The sequence below is a fragment of the Micrasema longulum genome, unplaced genomic scaffold (genome assembly GCF_059751315.1).
Source record: "Micrasema longulum isolate JH-2025_06_02 unplaced genomic scaffold, ASM5975131v1 h1tg000745l, whole genome shotgun sequence".
Lineage (NCBI taxonomy): Eukaryota > Metazoa > Arthropoda > Insecta > Trichoptera > Brachycentridae > Micrasema > Micrasema longulum.
Window position 1 is genome coordinate 200408 of NW_028277939.1, and position 15089 is coordinate 215496.

At 36.0% G+C, this 15089-nt stretch overlaps 1 protein-coding gene across 2 annotated transcripts in view; it reads left to right on the forward strand.

The window, feature by feature from the left end:
* Np (serine protease notopleural) overlaps positions 1-15089 on the forward strand; it is a 96090-nt gene that overhangs the window by 16930 nt on the left and 64071 nt on the right. Inside the window, exon 1 of one of the 2 annotated variants that reach the window (XM_088230268.1) lies at positions 1878-2113. The exons of the other annotated variant lie outside the window; for it this stretch is intronic. The gene's annotated coding sequence lies outside the window, so the exon portion shown is untranslated. Of the gene's footprint in view, positions 1-1877; positions 2114-15089 lie in introns of those variants that run through there. 2 annotated transcript variants of the gene reach the window in all.

Below are 15089 nucleotides of genomic sequence, written 5' to 3' on the forward strand. Positions count from 1 at the left end.
AACCCGCCTAGGAATTGCTGGAGAAACTTTTAACATGATGCGTGTTGTCTGGAACTCTAGTCGTCCATACTCGGTCAACTCTTGTATAATGCCAGTACTCCTATATGGGCATACCAAAATAAAACAGGTACCCTTCGAGTTCGAGTATCGTCTATCGTCTTGTCAACCTTAATAATAAGTTAAGGAATGCTATCTTTGTTTAGTTTTTTATATTTTACTTTTTGTGCTGTTACATGTTCACTTAATTGCCATACTTACTAGTTTTTTGCTCAATGTATTATTATTGTGTTTTTTTATTATTTTTTATAGTTAACTTTTTAAACTCATTCTTATGTTGTTGAAATTCCATTCGTCGATGCGTTTTGAAGCTGCAAGACTTTTTGTGATGATAACTATCATATTATGTAAATGTTATCAACTATCAAATATCTAAATTTTGTAAATGGGGTTTAGAATTTCAACCATCCATGCGCTCAGTAGCTGCAAGACTTGTTGTTATCTTACTTCTATTTTTATCAATTAGCTTTTTATTTTGTTATTTAAAATATCACTTAAACTCTATTATCTTTGTCAAATATTTTTTTAAAAAATGTAAATAGGGGCTAGATTTCTCATTGTCCGTGCGCTCTGTAGCTACAAGACGTGCTGGGATAATTATTTATTGTACAGCGTCCTTGAGGTGATTTTCACAAAAAAATGGCGCTATATAAATTATCCAAACATTATTATTATTATTATTGTGAATCTTGGCACCTTACCAAAGCTCAAAACACTAACTTCTGAGTTTTGAGAGTAAGTGCTTGAAAAGAATAAAAGGTGGTTCGATTTTATAACTAACATTGAAGACCGAGAACGGACGCAGCAGCCTCCTATAACGCGGTATTGAGGATGCGGTGGGGAACCTGGCTCGGACATGTGTTGCACGTGCCTCAAGAAAACCTTAATCCAAGGTGCCTCTTTTTTAAACCAGCGGGCTCATGACGATCGTCGATGACGATCTTTCAACTTTATTTGGCAGAATTAAGGGGCGCTGGATTGAAGTGGGAAACGGCAAAAACCCTGGCTGGCGATAGGGTTCTCCTGGAGGCAACTGGTGATGTCCACATGCTTCACTTAGGAACGGATGTGAAAAAGAAACGTCACTTGTTTGACATAAAATACTAGGCAAAAATTGAGATAGTTTAAATTATAACACCTAATTGCAATTTACCAAAAATGCCGACACACACAAATATAATAGCAGACAAAAACAACACTATCACCGCTCAATCAAATTCATAACTACCTACCCGTCCTCCCTATTTCCTAGCGCACTCCACGTAACAATAATATTACATGTGAGTGCCGGAAAAAACGTTTTATTATCAGTATACAATCTAACATCAACGAGTGAAATGCTGAACTAATCTTTCCTCAAGCGAGCTGTGCCAGCGTCTCACGACCGCTAGCTTTACCAGGATTCCCGCACACGTCACGCCTTATAATCAGCAGGTTAGTGGAGTTGCGTGACCTTCCTCCCCCAACAATACAGTCCACTCTAAATTTTCCTCCTTTTAGGACGAGGTTTTCTTCACACCTCGTCTACTCCTCAACAATCACAATAAAAAGGCAAAGACAAACGTAGGACAGTCATAAATACTTCTCAATGGACTTAAACACTAAGATTGCATACCTCATAATTTGTTGTGGCCAGCTGTTCGATTTGATGCGATGATTACCGACCATCGGAGAAATGATGATGATGATGATTTATCTTTTCCCTGAATTATTTAGAAAGTTCAATTAGCAACTGCTAATGCTCAACATATTATGTCATTATTAAATCACGTGCGAATGCTAATTAACCCATCACTAGTATTATACAGACCCAAGTCAGCAGTCAGCTCGTATCAACCGAGAACGACGGAACTGCACTGACAGCGCGTGTTGCGTCATAACAACAACAACGAAAAATTGCACAAAAAATATTTGACCCATTATATACTTAAACCATTTTTTTGCAAAGTTTCAAACAATTTTTTTAAAAATACAATATTGTGTTTAAAATGAAGTGATTACATTTTGTATACTAATATAGGATACAAATTAGTTTGTTTATCAAGTTTTGAGACAAGTAAGTACTGATTTATATTATATTTATTGATCAAATCGATTGCCAATATTTGACATTCACATCGAATTTTCAAAATTATATTTGATATTAGAATGTATATATAATAACAGAAATGGAGAGCATTTTTATAAATGAATGTGGAAGTCTGAGTATTTATAGGGCTTATGACCTGTCGTTGGCCTATTTGAGTGGCCACTTTGCCCACTATAACATTAACGGGTTGTGGTCCCGTGGCAAGTGTTGCGGACTCACGGGTCAGAGGTTCGAGGTTCAAACCCCACTCTACCCCAACTTGATTTCCATTTTCTAATAGTGAGTTATTTATAACTCGTTGAAAATGGCCAAAAAAATAGAATATTTGGCTAAATTATAAGAAGGCTTATATTATTTAAAAATAAAAAAAACAATCTGCCTATGTTGGAACATAAGTATTTCTTTAATCGTTGATGTTTGTGAAGTTAAAGAGCTGAAACCTTTATTGACGAGGGCGAGATTCACCTGACTGGTATTATTTCGCCTACACACTATTAGGCAATGCCTGAAAATGTTTTTTAATTTTCGTACTTCTTTGACCAATACTTTAAGCGTGTCCAAATTTTTGTAGACAGTGACTGCATTTACCCACTGGCGAGTTACTAAGAATACTTAATTACAACTGAGATGGAGAATATTTGAGAAAGGGATATATGAAAGTCTAGGCATTTACAGGGCTTATGACTTGTCATTGGCTGTATTATATTTTTTGACATTCATAAATTTTTATTACATATTTTGTATGCTGACGTGTCATTATATATCTGTACGTAAATCAGAAAGGCTGGAAGTCACATTTTTTGCAAAATTACATTATGATTGTCATTTTGTTAATATATTCAGATTCTATTTATGCTAAAAACATCGGAGTCCTCCGGTATACCACTACTGAAATAGCTTCTTCTAAAACACCAGTAGCTCAATTACAAATAACTATCGACGTGCTAATAAGCAACATGATAACAATTTCTCACCATGGTTGTTAGACGTATTCGCGATCACAATGGAACATCCGTAAACACCTTATATTAAATGTCAAAATATTTACGTTTAGCGACGTATAATCCTGTTGCGCAATCACATACTTCAATTTCACCGGTGTAAATATGGAAAATATTCTAAAACTGCTGTTTTTATTTATTTATTTATTATTTATCACGCTATTTATTGCATTTAGCCGGTGGTTGGCAAGCCACATGTCAAGAAAAGCAGTCGCCATAGTAATTGTAAAATAATTTTAACTTTTTTGTATCAGATACTCCTTACTTTTTTGCAAATTTATTAATTTATTAAATATATGGCCTAAGCCAATTTCAACAGTTACATGAAGAAACATAAATGCAAGAAACTTAAAAAAATAACATAAAACTATTAAGCAAAGACAAACAAGGGCAAAACAATAATTGTATACAATTTATTTATAAAAACGAAAGACCTAAGACTTCGAGCCAAACCATTCCAATCCAACTTCATCCCACACTGTTTAGTCGCGAAGAGATTTACGAAAAGTCGGAAGAACTATCCCAAAGAATTCCAAGTCGTGTGAGGAATTGACTAATCTACACATTCTGAACATTGGGGCATAAAAACCAAAGTTGCACTTAGAAGATTTTATAAATAGCAGATTTTGACTTCTGGTGACACGGTTGGGAACATGAAAAGAAATTGATTGCAACAGAGATAGGACATCAATTAAAGCATTAAGTATTGCAAATGCAATATGTTGTATTATTTTTTATAGTAAACGCCGATTTTTCGCCAGTGAACTGTATTTATTTACGAGGAAAACAAAAAACGAACCAACACGAGCGTTGACTTAGAGATTACACACGCGTTGACTTATGACTACGATAACTTAAGCATGTTCATTATTGTTCATTGTCATCGCTCAAATGCTTAGCATTTTTTAAAGTACGTCAATAGTTATTTGTGATTGAGCTACGTAGTGCAGTAATAATACTCTAGCTTTCAACAAAATTCAATAGTTTGCTGTAAAGCAGTGGATACCGAATAAATTCCACATTTTTTATAACTAACTACCTCTGACGCAGCAGATCAAATCTTATCGTCATAATCAACCATACTTAACCTAGCCATTATGGCATTTCTTTTTCCGTTAATTTCATTATTTTACTTTGCCTTTTTACGTACTGTTTATTTTCAATTATTGTTTTATCGCTATATATATTATAAAATTTATATTTACCTGTTATTTTTATAAATAATTAATGTTTTATTGGCACGTAATTTAATGATTTACCTTTAAAAAAATGTATAAATACATTGTTTTTTATTCAATATTCTACATGACTTTTTATACTAAAGTTCGGGGAGGAATTGGGGCGGTTGGAACAAAAAACATCGAAGTCCCATAGTTAATAGATATTCCATATTTTAAATGTTTTTTTCCTTAATATTCTTATCAAAAGCCTACAAATCCGCAAAAATAGCAATAAATAGTGTTTTTACTCGGAGAGATACATTTAAAACAGTTTTACCAACATCAAAACGCTCTCCTGACCAATTTATTAAATGTAACTTCCAGCATTTTATAAACGTATTGATTTTAGTGTAATAACAATACTTTTTATACCAGTAAAATAGCTAAATAGTGCAGTTCCAATTCTACCATATAAAACAAAAACATATTTCATTTTAATATTACAATGTAGAGATAACTTTCATAATATGCAGAAGAGTCCCGACTCAACACAGAATTTTCTAACAAGTTGGGGCATGAAATTTAATAACACAAAACAAACAAACAAACAAACAATAGAACTCCATATCACTCTATATTAGCATACAGACCTACAGACCTCGCTTCTTCTACATTTATAAATCTTCTCATCCACGCACGCCGATTATTCCGACTTTTGACATGTCCTTCAAGTATTAAATGGACTTGATCGTGCCATGTCTTTCTCGGTCTTCCTCGTTTTCTGCATCCATCAACATTCGCATCGTAGATTCTTTTAGCCGTTCTTTCGTTGCCCTTTCTTGATTCTGTCGAAAATGCATGTCTCAGCCTTACACAGTTCACGGATTTCGACATTTGTGCACCTATTATACATCGTTTTACCACACATTTTCCTGAAGGATCGCATTTCGACAGCATTTAACCTACTTTCATAATAATTTTTCCAATTCCATACTTCGCTCCCATACGTTAGAGTTGGCACTAGAACTCCATTGTGAACTGCTAGTTTAGCCTCCTTCGATAAACATTTGTTTGCCAAAGTAGATTTCAGTGCAATGTTCACCCTGTCCCCGGCACTCATCCTCCTTTCAATATCTTTCTCAGTCTTTCCATCCCTAGTAAACATACTTCCCAGATACACAAATTCTTCTACCTGATTCAGAATATCTGCGTTCACACTGATCTCACATTTAGTTATATTTTCATCCCTTTCAAAAACCATCACTTACAATTTATCAACATTCATAAGCAAATCGCTTTTCTTGCATACATTGTAGACTTTTAAAATTTTTAATTTAATAATAGATATGATAATACGCTGCGATTGGTGTATCAAATCAGTGCCCTATGAAGCATTAAGTGCGGAAAGTGAATTATTCAAATGACAACCCTTCACTGAAAGAATAGCAATATCGAACACGAGCTTTTGATATTAAACTAGCCAAACTCACAGTGAAAGGGGCAATAAAAGAAGTGGAGTCAAATTCAGCTAAAATTGAGGTTTATAAAATTTTAATTAAATAATAATATAACTCGATTTACGACAAGTTAAATTATGAAATTTTCGGGTGTTAATTAACCGCGATACTGTACTGGCATCTTCCACGTGGTCAAGGCACGTTGAATCGGGTATTTTAATGAAGTGCCCTATACACCATCGGTGACGATAGATTTTCGTATAAAACAATATTTATTTATTCCATAATAGGTTATTTTCCAATTACATATCTGCCCTATGAACATATCTAATTTTTCTGTCTTCCAGAATTCCGTACAGCTAAACAACCGATTTTGTTTTCTTTTAAAAAAATTATTGTAAAATCGGGTTGTGGTCCCGTGGCTAGTGTCTCGGACTCACGGCTCAAAGGTCCGTGGCTCGAATCCCACTCTACCCCAACTTGATTGCCATTGTCTAAAAGTGAGTTATATACAACTCGTTGAAAATGGTTCTTAAAATCAAATATTTGTGTAAATCATGAAGGCTCAAATATTTATTTTACAAAAAAAAATCAAGATTTTTTGCAATTTTCAAAAATATTTATTATATTACCAAGATCTGTTTTAAAGGTCTTTTGGCCTCTTTTTAGATCCGCTCATTACAAAAACAACTTTTTTTAGCTGTAATTAACGGTCAATTATTTATTTATTTTCAAAAAAATATTTGTTTTTTTTTTAGAATTTACATTTTATACTTTCAATGCTTCATCTCCGTCAGAGCAACTTAAGTAAATATAATCAATTTGTCCCGCTCAATCTAATTTTACCGATTCTGACGGCGACGTAGTTTAATATTAATAATATTAGCTTGTTAGTAAACCGGAAGAAACAAGCCCGATCGGGAGAACCAGAACCGCTATCACCCCTTCACCGGTCAAATAATTCCAACCTCCCCAGAGCGCAAATCAAAGGCCTTAAAGAAAATCACTGTCGGAAGACGGCAGATAAAACGGGGCACTTTTAAAGATTTTTGAATGGTTCGAACTCCCATAAGAAACAATTTATCAAAAGAACACTGTAAATATCTATAGCGTGTAAAAAAATCACCGCTCTGGTGTTATAATCCAGGGAGAAAATATAGGAATACATTTGTATGACGAAAAGTCAGACCGCGATTCCTCCTAAAGGTCTCCGTATCGAAGCAAGACCCTGATTAGGATGGGAAATTAAGGACCCAGGAATCGCGATGTGTGACGATTGAAGTTGAATGCTCTCCGTCTCTGTCGAGACTGCCGTCAGTATTTGACCTATCGCCTGACCTACTAGGACAATGGCCTACTGACCCGACAAACCGGTTGCAAGGAAGTATTGTTTACGCCCGCCATACTAAGCCACCCACCCACCGCACCGTTCGAAACACCCAGTGAAAATATTTCATTTATTCGACGTACTGTTAAAATCTTCCATATACAATACATAGTATTTTCCGACGACGGATTTCGTTTTTTTACATTTTTCGAATAGAAGTGACGTTAGTTTCGCAATTCTTTTACACTTTTAAACGTCAGTCTATGCCATTTAATCATAGAGAGATACACAAATTATTCCATATTTTAAACAAAGTTCACGTTCTATCGCGACTACGTTGCGTGCGCTTACGCCAATTTTTAGTCGACGAAACCGTCCAACTAGACGGACTATTGAACGTTTGGTGCAAAAGTTCGAAATAAATTGTCACATTTGGACAAACTGAAGTGATGCGCGAGACACAACTTTATACGAAAAAAATAACTGTTTGGTGCGGTTTTCATGCCGGCGACGTCATCGGCACATTTTTCTTTTTCGGTGAAAACGGCGCGCCAACATTCGTCAACGGCGATCGCTAAAGGGCCATGATATTGGAGTATTTTTGGGACCAGCTCGACGCTATGATCTCGAACGATGTGTGAAGCTGGCGATCGAACAGGAGCGGCCAGCATTGGTGAACAGGAGAGGAATCGTGTTTAATCAGGACAACGTCAGGCTGCACACATCTTTGATGACGCGTCCGAAACTCCGGGAGCTCGGATGGAAGGTTTTTATGCATCCACCCTATAGTCCGGACCTGGCATCAAGTGACTACCACTTGTTCCTGTTTATTGTAAACGCGCTCGGGGGTACGAATTTGGCCTCAATAGAGGCTTGTGAAAATTGGTTATCCGAGTTTTTTGCCAACAGGGACAAGGGTTTCCATGAGAGGAGCATTATAAAGTTAGTTTCTCGTTGACAACAAATTATCAAACACAATGGCGCATATTTGATTTAAATAAAATGATTGTAACACGTTTTATAAAGCATTGAAATAAAACGAAAATTACGAATCTACTTCCCCCCCTCCCCCATGACAACTGAATAATATTAAAGAAAATTTAGGCTTAGGATATCATGATCAAAACACTGTATTTCAAAAAGACAATTTCAAATAATATCCGATATCTGCAAACTTACTCAAGAAGGAAAAACACCAATTGGGTTTTAAGAATTTAAATACAGGATCAAACCAATGACAGGTTCTTGAAAAATGTTTTCCCTCTCTGTTGCAGCAAATTTAGATCAGAAAAGAACGTTTATAAAACGCGCCTTGTGGTATTAGGTTACGTGAATGACGCTATATTAGTAACTGAAGGTATTTCGGTGGAATCCTTAATGACAACTACCGTTTCGTGAGGAGAGGAAGTGACCGCGAATATTTCAATAGCTGTCGTTTCTGGTTACCAGCCTATTGCTCAATCCCATACAGCGCCGCAAAAGTCATGCATGAAACAGATTCGGAATGCATTTAGGGTTATCTCTATTATTATATTTATTGATTTATTCATCGTCTCATCGGCCTCGTGGTGTACGTTTGCCTACCAAGCAAAAGGTCTCGGGTTCGATTCCCGATATGGTTAATTTTAAATATTTATTTAAAAGGGTCTTTTCACACCCAAATATATCTTATTGTAACAATGTTTTGAGTGTGTCAAATGCTTGCAGACTGGCTGGAATTTGTCCCTGGGGAGTTATTCATATTTAAATTTATTACAACACAGAGCGAACACATTTTTGAGAAGGGAATAAGGGAGTTTAGGCATATACGGGGCTTATAACCGGTCATTGGCTGGTTTAAGTGGCCACTTTCTTCCACTTTCACTTTGAGGAAAATCAGCAAGTCTGCATTTGGATATACTCAAAATATGTTGAATTAACTACCTGGTAAAATAAGAAGTACACAAATTAGAAAAATTGAATTGAGGCATTGCTTAGTAGGTAAATTGGTTCAGCCGGATTAATCTCATCCACATGATAAAGGTTTCAGCTCTTTAACTTCACAAAAGTCAACAGATGGAAGAGTTGAGGAAATGCGGATGTTCTAACATAGGCAGAATGGTGGATGTTACATAGTGTGTAAAGTGGCTACTTGAACCAGTCAATGACAGGTCATAAGCCCTGTAAATGTCTAGACTTCCATATTCCCTTCTCAAAAATGTTTTCCCTCTTTGTTGCAACAAATTAAAATATCTTATTGTCCCTGGACTGGTACCTGCAGCGTAAGACTCTTCATGTGAAAAAAAAATGATACGCTGCGATTGGTGTACCAATGCATTGTCCTATGCACCACATGGTGCGGAAAGGAAATGATAATGATGATAAATAGTAAATATTTAAAAAGCATATCTGGACTACTATGTCTTTATTTTTATATCATTTATATCTATGACGAAAATTGACTACGGTGTCTTATTCATATAAAACAGCTTTTTGCGATAATTTCTGCATTTTTAACTTCAAAACATAAATTTATAAACATTTATTAATTAACTAATAACAGTCACTCTGAAGTATTTAAATCATAGAATAAGGAAAGTCCAGAAACCGCATACGCACATCAAACAGAAGGGGACTAAACTACTCATAAAGAAGTAGGTTTACGTTCCGACCCATTAGTTTCTTTGTAGACGTCGCTCAGTACGCAACTCCCTATTTGAATTTAACTATGACGTGTTGTGCCCTTTCAAAGTGTAGAAATACTGCTGGGATATTAAAGAAACAGCATGGGATCACATTTCATGTGTAATTAGCAAATGAATGTGTAAGTAGTAAATGCATCACTTTAAAATTGAATTATTTTTTCATCTGTCAGATTGACGAAGAAACAAAATGAACATTTCGTTAGTGTTGCCGGGGTAGTATTTTTTTTACCCTATTTTGCTAATCTAACGAGAGAACTAATGAAAATTGGACCTCGGATTAAACAATTATATGGTAGACATTTGACCAACATTATCTTTAAAACATCAATTTTATTAAACATGAAATAAAAATATCCGTTTTAATAAAAGTTCATTAATTCAATTACTCTTATAAAATGACCTTTTACTTATCTTCTCTGTTGTCAATCAATGTTTCCGCGTGCACAATAAAATTTTAGAGAAATTAACAGATTGCTTTTTTTTAGCTTACATTTGTGTTATAATTATATTTTTTCTTATCGTGCAACATTGTGCGGTGACATCACTAATGCGCGCGGCGAAAGTGGGGCATAGTGGGGGGATTTTCGGACACAGTCCGATGTATTCAAATATGATTCCACGCTCCTTCTGAACTATTCTTAATTTTATGATTTTAATGCAATGAATTTTGACTTTTGGGTCTGCTTTACATTATCGTATCGTGATACTTACTACAGTTCAAATTATGGGTTGTCTTCTTGCAGTAAATATACGAAGGCATATTATCAAACCTTTGTTTATAGAGGGTGGCTCAAAACAATATGCAGTGACGTTAACGAAAAGGCGGACTGTAAATGAGAAACGAATTTCATTCGACAGAGATGAAGAACATTTAAGAGAAGGTATTATAGAAGTCTAGGCATCTACAGGGCTTATGACCTGTCAATGGCTGGTTTAAGTGGCCACTTTACACACTGTGTAACATTCACCATTCTGCCTATATTTGAACATCTATATTTCTTCAATTCTTTCATCTGTTGATGTTTGTGAAGTTAAAGAGCTGAAACCCTTATTTATGCGGGTGAAATTCATCTAATTTAATTATTTCACCTACATACTAGGCAACGCATGAATATGTCAATTTTTAATTTCTATACTTCAACAATATTTTGAGTTTGTCCAAATTTTTGTAGACAAGGACTGGATTCAATTTAGGGAGCTGTTTATATTAACATATTACAAAAGAGATGAAGAATAATTGAAAAAATAACATTTTTAGGCGTTGCCTAGTATGTAGGTGAAATAATTCAATTAGATGAATCTCACCCGCATAACTAAAGGTTTCAGCTCTTTAACTTCACAAATATCAACAGATGAAAGAATTGAAGGAATATAGATATTCAAATATAGGCAGAATGTGAATGTTACACAGTGTGTAATGTGGCCACTTAAACCAGCCATTGACAGGTCATAAGCCCTGTAGATGCCTAGACTTCTATATTACCTTATCTTAAATGTTCTTTATCTCTGTTGTAATATGTTAATATAAACAGCTCCCCAGGGAGTTGAATCCAGTCCTTGTCTACAAAAATTTGGACAAACTCAAAATATTGTTGAATTTCATTCGGTTTTGTGATGGGACAATATTTGAAGAAAGAATAGGAACATGGAATGGATACCTACCTTTAATACGATGTGAATGTTCTTCAATCTTAACCACTGGATGACAAAATGTTTTCAACGACGCGCTACGAATCCACCCACTTTTTACACAATTTTATGTGACGTGTCAAAATGTCATATTGTTGTATTCCAAATCCAAATGTTCTTACATTGAATTTCTTGTATCTTGTTGTTAGGTAGGTACCATAAGGATGGCTAAGAAAGGTAATCGGCCAGGAATAGTATCGATAAATAATGCTGTTATTTACAGTCCGCCTGTGACAGTGACAGCCACGTGAATGTAATAAACACTGCATTTTGACCATGCGCGGTCCGTTCATAAACAGGTGGAATTATTCTCTCTCTTAATTTTACCGGAACAATATATTTTTAATCACAATTGGAGCCGTGGAAACACGTGATTTTATAACCACGCGTTGTGTCCCGGCGACGTGTTTTCACGTGGTTTGCCAGCTGTATAAAAAAGCTCATTTTTTGACGTCTAGTTACTTTTATTAGTACTTTTTCACTGTTGATAAACTACGTGAAAACACGGGACCGGGACACAACGCGTGGTTATTATAATTACGTGTTTACACGGCTCCGGGATACAAAGCACAAAAAAGGAGTGAGACCCTGAATATGGGTGAACATTGCAAAGTGACTCTCCATAAAGGCCAATGTTACCATTATAAAAATTACTTAAAATATAAATTAATTGCTTCAAATAAATATGAGCAGTTAGAGAATTAAATTTATTTAACTCAGTATTTTCATATATTACACTTTTAAGAAACCCTTAAAAGGGCCTTTAATGGGCCGGGCACAGGGTAAATTCTATGTGTGTTCGGCCGGTACTCAAAGTGTTAATAAAGTTTATTATCATCATCATCATTATTCCATGTCCGCTCCGTAGTTGGAGCATATGGTATCCTCCATGCATCTCTCTCCTGTCTGATGATAAAACAGTAATATTATAATAATATTTGTCTGATTTATGTCGCGCCATTTTTGTAAAAAATCACCTCAAGGGCGCTTTACAATTGCATACCTAAACTTACATTCTAACTAAACTAGAGTGATATATTATATTTCCAGATTTAAATTTTAGGGTGTGATAGTCTTAAGAAGTGGGATTTTAGTTGGGATCTGAACTGACTGGGACTGTCGATGATTCGTAAGTTTGAAGGCAATCGGTTCCAGGCAGAGGGGCAAAAGCACGATCTCCAAATCTAGTGTTTTGGGAGCGCCGGATTTCGACAAGTTTTCCTCTTCCTGAATCAAATGCTGAAATAAGAGTAGATTTTTTTTAACATGTATTTTTCCTGATACAAAGGTCCGATAGGTATTTTGGAGCCATTTCATGAAGGGATTTGAATAATGTCTTGCAAAGCTTGTATTTTATTATATCTGGGCTTTTTAACCAGTGCAAATCTCGAAGATGTTCTGCGATAAGAGAATATTTTGTACTCCCGTAACAAGCCTCGCTGCTGCATTGAAAACAAATTGAAGTTCGTTAGTTTGATATTTTGGGAGATTTGCGTATATTCCATTACACTAATCTAGACGCAAAACGACATAAGATGCATCTATAGTTGTATCGTTTTGCCATAATACTCAAAATATTCTACTCTCTGAGATCTGTCATATGGTAATTGAGATGATTTTTATAAAACTTCCAAGCATAAAACATTTTTTAAGTTATTTAGATAATCTCAGTTCGACCTTTTTTGAGATGCATCATTTTGCCATAAGACAGGAACTCTATCGGCTGCCAACTCTTTTGCGTCCTTCCAAGTCAGGTTCTTGTCCCGAAATTCTGACATGAACTGCCAAAGAACAGTCAGCAGTGGACGTCCAGGACGTCGAAAACATGATGCCTTGTAAATAGGCAAGCGTGGTTAAGGCTCTCAGGAGGCATCCGCAGTTAATGGCCTAGCCAACCGTATGGTCTCCGCTTGATGACAGTTGTCACCGAAATTTACTGCGTCCGTTCTCTTAATACTTTTTTTCTTACAAAGTCAAACCTCCGCACACCCAAAACTCTTCTGAGACACCTTTTCTGAAAACTTAGAATTTTGCTGTTTTGAACCTTAGCGAGGTGCCAGGATTCGCATTCGCAGAAGAGAATAGGTGTTATACAGGCGTTATATAGGCGGCATTTGGTTTTCACTAATAAACGTCCGATCTCCAGACAGCCTTCATACTGTTGAATGTAACGCCTACTATTCCTAGCCGCACTCCCATTTATTTTTAAAGCTGCCTTAAACTCTCGATCCTTTTTATGACTTGGTTTGGCAGAGTCAGGGGATTTCGGGCATAAAGCCATGAAGTGTTACAGAGTATATGAGTTTTTGCAATATTGATTTTCAAACGATTCGCAAATGTTGCACATTTTTCAGTCATCATAATGCACCATCTCTAGCCGCTGTGGAAAATTTCATTAATAAATTTGAAACTGTTAGCTCCGTTCAGGATGTCAAAGCGGATGACCGTCCTTGTACGAGTCGATCGCTTGAAAACATTGCGATAGTTAGAGAAAGTGTACACAAACTCTCACGCACCTCCATTCGTCATCGTTGTCAACAATTAAACGTCTCCAAGAACTTTTGGCAACGAATTTTGACTAAAAACCTCAACATCACGCTTTCAAGATTCAATTATCTTCATTATCAGTGGCGCTACAGCCCGTTGTGGGCCTTGGCCTCCTCAAGAATTTATTTCCATTTGTCCCTGCACCCCGCGGCTCTTCTCCAGTTCGTCAGGCCAATCGCTCTAATGTCACTTTCCACATTATCCAGCCATCCTAATTTTGGTCTGCCTCTGCTTTGTCTGCCTTCCGGAGTGGTATAAATAATCTTTTTTGGGGTACGATTATCATTCATTCTGTGCACATGGCCCAACCATTGTAATTTTCTTATTTTGATAAATTGTGCAATGTTGGGTTCGCCATACTATAATTCATGATAAAACCATCTTCTTCACATTCCGTTTTGGTTGACAGCACCAAATATCTTAATATTTTTAAATTAACACGACATATAAAGCCGACAAACCAAGCGCAGTGCCAAACATTCGTCAATTGGATAATGGAAAATCAAAAAGTCGATAGCGATTTTTTCAAAATTGCCATCATTAGCGATGAGGCGCATTTCTAACTTGATAGGTACGTCAATAAACAGATCTGTCGAATTCGAGGGACTGGAAACCCATGAGTGATCCATCACCAGCCTATGCACCCACCGCGTGTGAACGTGTGGTGTGTATTTTGGACTGGCGGAATCATTTGCCCATTTTTCTTAAAGATGCAACCGGTAATGCAGTTACCGTCAATAGTCATCATTATCGTGACATGTTAGCTATTTTTTTGTAGCCTGCGTTGTACGAAATTAATGTTGATAACATTTGGTTTTAACAAGATTGTGCAACCTGCCACACCGCGGCAAAAAACAATGCAGTTATTGCAGACAAAATTTCCAGGACGACGGAGAAGTTAACTGGCCACCAAGATGTGATCTGACACCTCTGGATTCTTTTTTTTGGAGGTTTCTAAATTGAAAGGTGTATGCAAATAACTCACGGACAATTTCGTCGCTCGAAATGGAAATAAACGATTTTTTAAAAGAAATTCATTCACAATTATGTTCAAATTTGGTCTAAAATTTTGTGAAAA